This window comes from Capsicum annuum, chromosome 6 (genome assembly GCF_002878395.1).
Source record: "Capsicum annuum cultivar UCD-10X-F1 chromosome 6, UCD10Xv1.1, whole genome shotgun sequence".
NCBI classification, from domain to species: Eukaryota; Viridiplantae; Streptophyta; class Magnoliopsida; order Solanales; family Solanaceae; genus Capsicum; species Capsicum annuum.
Window position 1 is genome coordinate 166,327,336 of NC_061116.1, and position 13,324 is coordinate 166,340,659.

Sequence of the window (13,324 nt, forward strand, 5' to 3'; positions counted from 1 at the left end):
ACTATACAAATATATATTGTAATGTATATATATATTGTAGTATATCTCATTTAAAGTATTACATATACATAGAATAGAGTGTATATATATGAATAGATCTTCTATAGACGTGTATATTTAACATATAAATGTGTATATTTTTATAAATTAGTATATAACTATACAAATATATATTGTAATGTATATATATTATAGTATAATTCATTTAAAGTATTACATATACATAGAATAGAGTGTATATATGTGAATAGATCTTCTATAGACGTGTATATTTAACGTATATATGTATATGTTTTATAAATTAGTATATAACTATTGTAATGTATATATTGTAGTATATTTCATTTAAAATATTACATATACATAGAATAGAGTGTATATATGTGAATACATCTTCTATAGACGTGTATATTTAACGTATACATGAGTATATGTTTTATAAATTAGTATATAACTATACAAATATATATTGTAATGTATATATATTATAGGATATTTCATTTAAAGCATTTCATATACATAAAATAGAGTGTATATATGTGAATAGATCTTCTATAGACATGTATATTTAACGTATACATGTGTGTATATATATATATATATTGTAGTATATTTTATTTAAACTTTAAAGTAGTACATATATATTTGGATGGTGCGTATATATGGGTAATTGTGTATATATTTTTTAAATTCTAATGTAGTATATACTATATATGTAGAGTATATATATTGTTTAATGCATTTATAATGTATATAGGTGGGTATATATAATATATATTGAAAAAAAAATTTCCTTTATATTTTTGATCAGATTTGACCGATTTTTTACTCAGTTTTGACCTGGTTTAAGTGGGTTTGACCGGATTGGGTTAAGTGGGCTGGGTTTGGGTGATTTTTTATTTTTACTATTGGGCCCGGCTCGGCCCACTTAGACCCCAACCCGAACCCGGCCCGGCTCTCAACCTGGTTAAATAACACGGGCCGATTTCGGGTTGGTCTGACCCGGCCCACTTGACAACCATAGGTAGGTGTTTATGTAAAACATTTAACATTGTGCTATTTATATTGGTCTTGTTATAAAATATTAAATATAAAGTGAAGAACTATTTAAGTTTCTAGCTGGTTGTTTGACATCTTTTTTTGCATTAATATTGTATGGCAAAACATATCGTCAAACCCCTAAATTTGGCACGAACATTTAGTTTGGCACCTCAACTCAACTGACCATCATTCATTTTAAACACCTAATCTAGTGTCCTGCTGTGTCATTTTGAAACCTTTTACAACGACTTTTAAAAATATCAGGCACGTAGTAACAAACTTTTCCTATGTGAATTAATTGACTAATTAAATCATGTCAATTCATTTTAATTGTGCACATCATTATATACACACATAAATATATTAGAGAGAAAAATAAAGGCTTTATACATGGTAGGTGGACCTATGAATTGCTTACACATGGTATTTTTCCCAAATTTAAATAAATATGTTTGGCAGACCCCCTCCACTGATTGTCGTTGTCGACCCCCCTTCTCCCCGCAGATCATCTTCTTCGACGTACCCCTTACCCCCCACGAGTCCCATACTGCGAATCTATCTGTATCTCTTACAGAAAATTTTCTTTAATGCATTTTTCTAACAATAACTCAAAAAGTAAAGAAAAACAGGTAACAATTGAACAACAACAACAAACCCAGTGTATTCCCACCTAGTGGGGTCTGGGGGGGTAAGATGTACTCAGTCCATACCTCTACCTCTAAAGAAGTAGAAAGGCTGTTTCTGATAGACCTCCGGCTCAAGGCACGAGATACCACACAAACACATAGTAAAGCACAGATGCAGATTACATAACATAAATACGGCACCCATAAGTAATATAAAACAGAGGAAAGCAGAGGAAAGCACACAGATTCATAATAAAACATGGAACACGGAACACGGAATCATAACAGGAATAAAACCCCCACCAAGTAATTTCCTACACTAGCGACCCAAACTGGCCCTAGTCCTCTGCCCTAATTCGCATCCTCCAGACCTTCCTATCTAGGGTCATGTCCTCGGTGAGCTGTAACTGCTCCATGTCCCGCCTAATCACCTCACCCTAGTACTTCTTCGGCCTACCCCTACCCCGCCTAAAACTATCCAACGCTAGCCTCTCACACCTACGGACCGGGGCATCCATGCCCCTCCTCTTCACGTGTCCGAACCATCTCAATCGGGCTTCCCGCATCTTGCACTCCACTGAAGTCACCCCAACCTTCTCCCGGATAGTCTCATTCCAAACTCTATCCCCTCTAGTCAGCCCACACATCCAGCGCAACATCCGCATTTCTGCCACCTTCATTTTTTGGATGTGGGAGTTTTTAACTGGCCAACACTTCGCTCCATACAACAAGGCCGGACGGACTACCACCCTGTAGAATTTGCCTTTAAGCTTGGGCGGCACCTTCTTATCACACAGCACCCCCCACGCGAGCTTCCACTTCATCCATCCCGCCCCAATACGGTGCGAGACATCCTCGTCAATCTCACCGTTACTCTGGATCACGGACCCAAAATACTTGAAATTATCCCTCTTACATACCTCCTGTGCTTCCAGCTTCACTACTACCTCATTCTCCCGCCTCACGTCATTAAACTTGCATTCCACATACTCTGTCTTGCTTCTGCTCACCCTGAACCCTTTAGACTCAAGGGTTTGCCTCCACACCTCTAATTTATCACTCACATCCCCTCGAGTCTCATCTATCAAAACTACATCGTCTGCAAAAAGCATACACCACGGCACCTCCCCTTGAATACGCCGCGTCAACACATCCATCACTAACGCAAACAAAAAGGGACTAAGAGTAGATCCCTGATGCAATCCTGTCAGGACAGTGAAATGCTCTGAGTCTCCTCCCGCCGTCCTCACCTGGGTTTTCGCCCCATCATACATATCCTTAATTGCTCTGATATATGCCAGCGGTACTCCACTCACCTCCAAGCATCTCCAAAGCACCTCCCTAGGGACTTTGTCGTAAGCCTTCTCCAGGTCGATAAATACCATGTGCAGATCCTTCTTCCTTTCCCTATACTGCTCTACCAACCTCCGTACCAGGTGGATTGCCTCCGTCGTCGAGCAGCCGGGCATAAATCCAAACTGGTTTTCCAAAATAGATACTATCCGTCTCAGCCTCACCTCGACCACTCTCTCCCAGATCTTCATAGAGTGACTCAATAACTTAATCCCCCTATAGTTATTGCAACTCTGAATGTCCCCCTTATTCTTATAGAGAGGGATCATGGTACTCCACCTCCAAGCCTCGGGCATCTTTGCCATCCTGAAGATTTCATTAAACAGTCCAGTCAACCACCTTACACCAGCCTCTCCAACGAACTTCCAAAACTCCACCGGGATCTCATCCGGCCCCGTCGCCCTACCCCTTTGCATCCTGCGAACAACCTGTCTAACCTTTTCTACCTTAAAACGTCTACAATAGCTAAAATCCCGACACTCATCTGAGTGTTCCAGTTCCCCTAACACAATAGCTCTATCCCCTTCGTCATTCAGAAGCCTATGAAAGTACGACTGTTATCTATTCTTAATGTGGCCGTCCTCCACCAACACTCTACCGTCCTCCCCCTTAATGCACCTCACCTGATCGAGGTCACGACCCTTCCTCTCCCTAGCCTTAGCGAGTCTAAACAACTTTTTCTCCCCTCCTTTCCCCTGTAACCCTGCATACAAGCTCTCAAAAGCGGTCGTCTTAGCTGCCGTGACTGCTGACTTAGCCTCCTTCCTCGCTAGCTTGTACTCTTTCCTGTTTACCCACTTCTCCTCTTCGTCCTTACTCTCCACCAACTTAGCATACGCCCCTTTCTTGGTCCCCACTTTCTTCTTCACCTCTTCATTCCACCACTAATCCCCCCGATGGTGCCCGGCCCGGCCCCTAGAAACACCCAACACCTCACTTGCATTCTCTCTGATGCACCTTGTCGCCCTATCCCACATACTATCCACGTCCCCCCTACACTCCCACACCCCATTCCCGCCAACCTCTCCCCTATCTCCCACGCATTCACTGGCGTCAGGCCGCCCCACTTAATTCTAGGTCTATACTCCTTACTCCTCCTCTTTCTATCCTTCTTTATACCCAAATCTATAACCAAGAGCCTATGCTGGGTCGAAAGATTCTCACTCGGGATGACTTTACAGTCTTTACACAACGCCCTATCCCCTTTCCTAAGCAACAAAAAGTCAATCTGGGTCCTGGCTATCGCGCTTCGAAAGGTGATCAGGTGCTCGCCCTTCTTCGGGAAGCCCGAGTTCACCACCACCAGCCCAAAGGACCTCGCAAACTCCAATAGGGTAGCCCCCTCTTTATTTCTCTCCCCAAAAACAAAACCACCGTGCACATCACCAAAGCCTCCCGGTAATGCCCCGATGTGCCTGTTGAAATCCCCTGCTACAACAATCTTCTCCGAACTAGGCACGCCTCTCACCACCTCCTCCAGAGCCTCCCAAAACCGCATCTTCTCCTTCCCCTCCGATCCCACTTGCGGCGCATAAGCATTACACACGTTCAGGGTAAACCCCCGAATGACCAACTTAATAGTCATCAACCTATCGTTGATCTTCTTCACCTCTACTACCTGACCTCTAAGCTCTTCATCTACTAAGATGCCAACTCCATTCCTACGTCTCTCGCTCCCAGAGTACCACAGCTTGTAACTATCCACATCCCTAGCCTTAGACCCTACCCACTTGGTCTCTTGAACACACGCAATGTTGATCCTCCTCTTCCTAAGAATCTTCACAAGCTCTATGGACTTACCCTGAAGGGTCCCTATATTTCAAAACCCAACCCTCAGCCTACCGTCACTATCCACACGCCCTCCACTACCCCCCCACTACCCCCTCCCCCCCGCAGCCAAACCTTGGCCTCCCTCCCACTCCTGCCCTCTCCTCATCCCCCGCCCCCACCACGGCCCCACGCCCCAACCCCCTCGGACATGACCCTATCCACCCATTATCGCCCACAGCCACAACTACACGAAAGTATAAGAAAATATAAAGATATACACGATGGTAGTATCAAAGCAGCAGCAAGAAATACAAGGCTCACACAAATTCAAAGAAATACTCTCGAAACAAAACTATACTCAATTAGGGGGCAAACACCACTAGACTCAACACCCACAGCCCCAAATACAGATTCCCAACCGATAACCCAGTCCAAAGCAGTGCAAGAAACGACCACAGCAACAGCAACAACAGAAATGAAGATTTGCAAATCTTAATCACCATTATTCTTCAAATTTCATTCAACCCAAAACACATGGTAAATTCAAAAACACACGAAAAAGCTTGGATAGCATAGACAGATAGGGTTTTTTCCTAAAAATAAAACACAGGTGTAAAAAATACTAGAATGGGCAGCTTTCAAACAAAAATTGTATTACATTGAGACTCGAATTTTTAATTAATTTGTCTTTTCTTTTTTTGTGTTGAAAATGTAGTTACGGATTAATCCCAGTCCAGAAAATTCATTTTTTTCCAATTTGGCTACAAACAAAGTCACCAGTAAAGAACATATTTGATTTTAAGCTTTGGAAATGGTTGGAGTTAGTGGTAGGAGAAATGTGGAAGAAGGAAAGAAAAATAAAATGAAAATTGTCTAATAATAAGCTTCTCACGCGCCTTCAATGAGTGTGATATACTCGCTTTGTCTTGTTAGCAAAAAGTGTTAAAATGACACAATGGGCCTTACATGAGGTGCTTAGAATGAGCAATGGCCAGTTGAGGTGTCAAAATGAAAGCTTACGCCTAATTTAGTGGTTTGACGATGTGTTTGACCTAATCTAATATATTTAGCAACTAGGTGCCGAGGATGATTGATAATGCAACAGGAAGACTTAGTAACTTATTTTCTTCTAATAGAATAATATACAACTCTGAGTAAGACCAATCTGACTTCTTGTTGTGATTAGATAGTCGATGATGCATTATTTGAACTACAACTGATCTTAAGAAGTTAAACCATCTGTTTTTACATAGTTTAGTATTTTCATTGTGTTTTGAATTTCAATATGTATGTACCATTAAATTACATTTATATATGTACTATCTCCTTAGGCCCATTGAATTATGGATAATGACAAAACATATTAGGAAGTGAAAATCCACTTCTTTGCACTTTGACTTTATGATAATATAAGAAGGACAACAAAATTATCTAGTGGAAACTTTCAAAAAAATTGCACACTTTTCAGACAGTGAAGTGTTTGATGATGTTTGGACCATTTCTTCTTATAATAATTTTATCAGGCACCCAAACAACATTTAAAGGCAACAAAAGACATGGTCAGCTGGAGGAACACAAATGAATAAAAATAAATTTTTATGTATTCGAGAAAGATAATCCTAAATACACCTAAAAATTTTCGGGACGATGGGTTTGAGAAAACTAATTGGCATAAATGAAATAAAAGTCATCTTACTCAAGTGAGAAGTCATTAAAATTTAGCACATTCAATTTTCTAATTCAGATTTAACTGTTGATTTCTAATTAGAAATTTATAATTTCGTATTCCTAGTTTCTAGCATATTAATCCATAAGATTGTGTTAACAATTAATATCATTTTTGCAAGTATATTTAGTGATTCCATCTTCAACAGAGGCAGATCTAGGATTTCGAGGTTGCGGGTGCCATATCATTTTTAACGTTAAAGCTACTACTCAAAAATGATACTTTTTATGGGCGTCCCACTGAAATTTGGCTTGTTAGTAAGAATTTTTGAAGAAAAATTTCATTGAAATATTATCGAAAAACCTAATTTTTACGAATTCAGTTAATTTTTTGCTTTACATTTTGCTATTTACACTGCCCCAAATAAGAAAAATATTTTATCGATTTTATAGACTTTGTATTTCGATTTGATTATTTGTTTTTTCAATTTGTATAGACAAATATATCAAATAATAAAAATGTGATTATTATTATAAAAACTATCGAAAACAACCTTTCTACTTTTCCGGAGGTAGTGTATGGACTGCATATATTTTACTCTCCCAAGACCCCACTATGTGGGAATACGCTGAATTTGTTGTTGTTGTTGTTATTACTATAAATTGTGTAAACAAGAGTTAAATTCAACTTATCAGTCAGCGTGAGACATGAAAGTTATGTCTAAAGCGAGAGCACCCAACCATGCTTTTGTTCTCTGGGTGCTTTTGTATATATTTTACCATTTTTTCACTGTTTCTTATATAATTAGACCTCTTCTATATCGAGTTTAGTGGGTGCTCGAGCACCCGAAAATTGCACATCTTTCCGCCCATGACGAGGAGAGGTTAACTATAAATTTGAAGGAAGAAGGAATCTTCAACTATATTCTACACTTAAAGCTAAAAATTCTTAAACAAAGACTACCCAAAAAAAAGGGTCAAACAAAGATTAAGTCAAGAGGGAAAAAACTTATAGAAAAAAGAATAGCGATCAAAAAGTAACAAAATAATGCTAGTTATACTACGTGAAATTTGAGCGCATTTACCACTGACATTACATCCTCAACTGCTGCACTGGGTGATACTTAAATAATATACCGATTTTCTTCAAAATATATATATACACACATTTTTTCGATCGAAATTGGCGGGTGCCATGCCAGCCCTGAACCCCCATTAGATCCGCCCCTGATCTTCAACACAGACCTTATGAGCTACGAGGCACACACTATAGTGCCTTGTTACATGCAGTAGCACTTAAATGCACACAGTTAAGCGGCACCAAAGTACCCAACTTGTGCTGTTAACGGACCCCGAATCTATAACAACATTTAAGTATGTAATTAATGTATAATGAAATTGCACGTGTTAATCCAGCGATCAATGTGTTAATGTTATATCATCTGTATGTCAGTCTACTCAAGTTTTTTATCCGTTCACCATATGTTATCTGTACATATTTATGTGTAGTATTGAGGTTGTTTCAGTTCAGGTTATTGCAGTGGCTTATGTTATCATGACAACAAGATCGCTCGAGTTAAACTGGAAAATGAGGGCATTGCGAGTTTTACCAATGTTTCTATTGCCTGGATTATCCTTCCTTACATATTCAACGCTTGGGAGCTTCACAAGGATGAGTAAGTAGTTCATGATTCTCTGCTACTAAAGTTCTCAAACTATTCATTGTTTCTAAATTCTATCATAGTTCCTTCCATCTTTTTCTTTTTCATTGTTGCTAACCTTCGTCACGTTAGAAGATATAATTTGTTCTTTTCTCATTTCTTTCTACGCTTATAAGTACACCGGCGTCAAATTTTAGTGGGCAAAATTAGTAGATAACTGAGAGATAATGTGAGTGTTGTATTCTTCAGTTTTGTCATTCAAATTTGGAACCTATGGTTCACAGTTCATTTCTCGGTCTCCGTTATTTTTCTTAAGTAGTCTTTAGCTTTGTTGGGTTCTTAACCTAGGGAAGAGCATCTTTTTGTTATTTATGCCAGTATGAGTTGATGTAATAAATGATATAGCTAGGCAGATTGACTGCTTGGTGCTACATTTCAATGGATTCTATAAGTAGAGTGACAAAGAAGGAAGTTGAGTGATAAAGAAGGAGGATGAGTTTTAGAAATAATATGTTGTAAAGTCAACTGCCTAGGCAGAAACATTTGTGTTCAGTCTTAGGTGGGTTGAACTTCTAGCTTCATTAGGTAGCTTTTAATAAGCTTTTAGATAGTTGGCTAAAAGTAGTTTTTGTTTTTTGCTCTTACTGAATTGAGAATTTTGCTCAGTTTGTTTAATGGATTGAGATTACTACGCTGTCACCTTTTGAACTGACTCTTTCTCTCCCTCTCCCACTTCCTTATAAGTAAATAGAGAAATAATGAATGCGTAAAAAGTTAAAACTATAATTTTTACACTGTTAAATGATTGAATTTTCTAATCTGGCATTTCCTAAAATTTATAACCTCATGAAAAAAAAATATTGCATCTTAAAGATAATATAAATGAGTTTTTCATGATTTTACATTTGAGAAGTTTTAAAGGTTGAGAATTAATTAAGTTGTATATTAGAGGACGTTCCAATTCACAGTATTTCTGGATTCTCTGAGCTTGATTACGAATATTGCACAAAAGTTTCCCACAATAGAGTATAAAAGTGGAAAAGTTGGAGTTTGTATGATGTAACAAGTTTGAACCTTGTTGCATTTTTTGATAAGTAATTTCGGATCTGGTTTATTTGGTTCAAAGGAAATTTCCTGGTCGAATGGATCCTTAATAAATTTAAATGGAGCTTCACATTCGCCTTCTCCTTTGGAGCAAGGAGAGCATGTTCTCATCTTATTCTAGTTTGTATAATATTCGGTTAATTGACTTTGTCACTCTTTGCAGCTCATGAACTTCTTTTGCTGTGTATTAAGAGGGCGTTTGGATTGGCCTATTTTTAGATGTTTTTGACTTTTAAACATATTTTAATTTTTGGAAGTATTTGGAAAAGAGAAAAAACACTTTTAAGCACTTTATTTTAGGCTTAAAAAGTACAAAAAAAAAAAAAAAGCCAAAACACCAAAGTTGGTTGCTGCCAACTTTTAGCTTATCAACAACAACAATATATTCAGCGTACTTCCACAAATTGGGGTCTAAGGAGGGTAAATTGTATGTAGTTCATACCACTACCTCAAATGACGTAGAGAGGTTGTTTTCGATAGACTCTCGGCTCAATAGCTTTTAGTTTATGAGTCACTTTTAAAAAGCTAATCCAACACCCCCTAAGTATGTCATGTTTTGTAGTACAAGGAGTGAGATCCCTCTGAAAAGTTTAACTTACCCATCCAAAAAAAATTAGCCTACCGAAAAGGTGTTTGATTGGGATATTTATTTGATAAAATGGACTCCTATGGCTAAATATGTTGGGAAGACTGGAAAAGCTGAACAGTTGGTTGATCTTTTAGGTTCTCTGTAAGTAATCTAGGTTTGATTGTAACAATTTTGTGGAGGTCTCCAGCATGTCCTTAATGCTGAGGAATACACATTACCAGTTTAAGAAAAGACTTAAAAAGCTTGATACTTCTTGTTTGGCAATAGTGGTTCAGAGGTTATGAGAAGATAGAAAAAAGACCATGGACTTTTAAGTGAAAGCTGGTGGCGTTAGAAGGTGATTACTTTAGTTTGCATTTTCTTCTCAGGAAAATTAGGAGTGAAAAGGTTGTAGAACATCAGGACAAATCCCTGCTTATACTACAATAAAGTTCCAGTAACATATAACAACTCCTCAACCTTGAGGTTCTCCTTTCTGTCTTTTGAATGTGTTGGATTGAATTGTTACGAGTAACTTCATTTTGGCAGTTAGATGAATATGTAAAGACTCCATGAATGTCAAAGGTCTTTAACTTAGTCATTTTGATCCACCTCAAACGATATTCATTGGAAACATTATTTCTGAAGTTGCTGAATATTCACACTATTGATGGTTTTGCCTTGGAATGAACAATCCTTTCTTTCATTTTCAATTTTAAATCCTTTACACATGGCCAGATGAACACAAGGATCAGAAAACTTTAGAAAGGCTTCGAGCTGAAAGGCAAGCCAAGATTGATGAACTCAAAGAGAAGACAAATTACTATATAACGCAGCATCTCATTCAGGTGATAGCAAAATGCGAGCTTCAGAGCTTCTGCTGAGCTCTTCACAGATAATCTGCCATTCAATTGCATTAGGCATCTCATTCAGCTGATGGCAATACACGTGTTTTTGGGCTTTATGCTAAGCTCTTTACGTATAAGTTGACCATGTAGGTGCATTAGGGAAGACGTGCTTACTACTATTTATCACTCTCTAGTCTTTGCCACCTTTATAAAGCACGTCTTTGTCCAATGTTGGGATGAGATGCATGTATTTCATTGTTCAATCCTTTATGCAGAGGTATGACCCTGACCCAGCATCTAAGGCAGCTGCAGCCACTGTGCTTGCGTCCAAGCTCGGTGCAGATACTGGCTTGAAAGTTTATGTGGGAGATGAGTCTAAGCTTAATGCTCCTATTGGAAAGAGCAATGATGTAGAAATTTTGCAGTCCATTGGACTGGGAAACAGGAAGCAAACCAGATCTGGTAGTGCAGACAATGGTGTATTGGATCATTCCGAAGGAGGAATGCTTCGTGATGTACAACTTGAAGGTTCTAGTATGAACCAACATCAGCAAATGATTGTCGAGCATTACAATCCTATAGGTTTGAGCACACAAGACGGGGGATGGCTTGGACGAATTGCAGCATTGCTTGTGGGAGAGAATCCAACCCAATCTTATGCTCTTATCTGCGGCAGTTGCCATATGCACAATGGTAAGACTTGAGGATAATTAGTAGCATTGGATTTACTTTAATAAATTAATAAATAACTAAACATCACTATGAGAGAACAGAAATATAAAGTGAATTTATTGAACTTCTTCCATTGTTTGCAGGCCTCGCTAGGAAAGAAGAACTGCCCTATATAACCTACTATTGTCCTCACTACAAAGCCCTGAATAGGCCTAAGCAGCTTACTGATGGCACATCTAGTTCTAGTACTCTGAATATGGCATCCACAACCATCGCGTTGATGCTGATTTGGTCAAACAGGACACTGGATCCATGGCTGAGAGAATCTCCACAAGTAGCAGCCCTGCAGCTGCTTCTGCGGAAACAACAGAAGGTGACAATATAGTGTCCGCAAGTAACAGCCCTGCAGTTGCTGTCGCGGAAACAACAGAAGGTGAAAATATAGTCTCCAGTACTACAGCTTGAATGGATTAGAGCAGGCAGAGTGTATTGTAAGTGTGATGATTTTCTTCTTAGCTTGGTTAGTGTAACTATGTATCTCTTGCAAAAACACCTAGTAGGAAAACAAAACTCAGATGGCATCGGTCCCACCTGCCTAATATCCATCGTTTTATAATCAAGATATTACACACTTAAAAAAAGGTTACTATTACACATTTTAAGTCTGTTAGGTACAGTACTAGCAGTTTTGTCGGGTCTCCAAATCCTGAAGGTTCCTTTTTATTTTTATTTTTTAAATCTTCTTGATTCATTTGTCCATTCTTCTCCTATGTATTTGGACAAACGATATCTCTATGACGATTTTTCTAATTAGTTACTCCAATCCTTTTCATCTTCTTTCTGTATCTACAATTGAGTTTTGGCATTTGGTCTTTGAGGTATTGAAATGGAAAATTCAAGGCAGAGAGGGAGGAAAGGGGTTCATGTTTGATGGAAATAAATTGTGTAACTACAAGTGAAGCAGAAAATTACGCCCAGTGTCCTCGAAGTGACTGGTCTTGATTTTTTGATCTTGCTAATTAAGTTTTAGCTTTTGCATATTAGGAAGAAATTATGGTCAATTGTATAGGTTCATTGTCTTAAATATTTTATAAACATTTGTCTTATGGGTATGAGTTAGAATGCCTTTCTTTTGAGCGATATATCTAAGTGCTACCTTTTGCCTATAATGCAGAACTTCTGTTCAATTGTGTATATGTATTGTCTTGAAATGTCATGAATGTATATTTTATTGGTAAAAATTAAAACATTTATTTTATGGATAAAATTTATTAAGCGGGATTAAGAAATTAAGACAATCCCGTATGGAAATTATATTTGTAAGAATTTTTTGTGGGGATAAAATATCAATACCAATTCATTTTTGAACATTTTGGAACTTAACCTGGAGTGAATATGATGCGACCAAGTAATCTAAACTGTAAAAGAAAAATTGTAGGCTCCACTATAGTTTTATTTTAAGATCACATGTCCAAACACATGCTTAATACACCTAAGATTGTGTAAAATGTTATCATTTGCATAAGTAATCTAAACTGTAAAAGAAAGTTGTAGGCTCCACTATAGTCTTATTTTAGGACCACATGTCCAAACACATGCTTAATACACCTAAGATGTGTAAAATGTTAGATCATTTGCATAAGTAATCTAAACTGTAAAAGAAAAGTTGTAGGCTCCACTATAGTCTTATTTTAGGATCACATGTCCAAACACATGCTAAATACACCAAAGATGTATAAAATGTTGATCATTTGCATTTGTTAGCTAGAAATACTACTATTACGTAAACAAGATAATTCAATCTCTTATTTTAAGATTGAGTTTTAGGATTTTTAACTATAATTATTTTAAAAAGTAATTAATAAATACCTTAAAATCTGATTAGGCAATTATTTTATTTCTAAACTAAAGAAGCATGATCCGTGTCAGCACGGGCCTAACATTAAGATATCTATTTATCTTTTCAATCTTGATATATTTAAATAAAAATTTTTAATAAAAGAATTGTATATGTTT

At 37.6% G+C, this 13,324-nt stretch overlaps 1 non-coding gene across 1 annotated transcript; it reads left to right on the forward strand.

The window, feature by feature from the left end:
- Positions 1-7,939: 7,939 nt before the first annotated feature.
- On the forward strand, positions 7,940-12,354 carry LOC107874108. Its single transcript, XR_007057255.1, has 4 exons — positions 7,940-8,131; positions 10,527-10,636; positions 10,912-11,329; positions 11,452-12,354. It is a non-coding gene; the product is annotated as an uncharacterized protein At2g24330 (transcript).
- Positions 12,355-13,324: the final 970 nt, after the last annotated feature.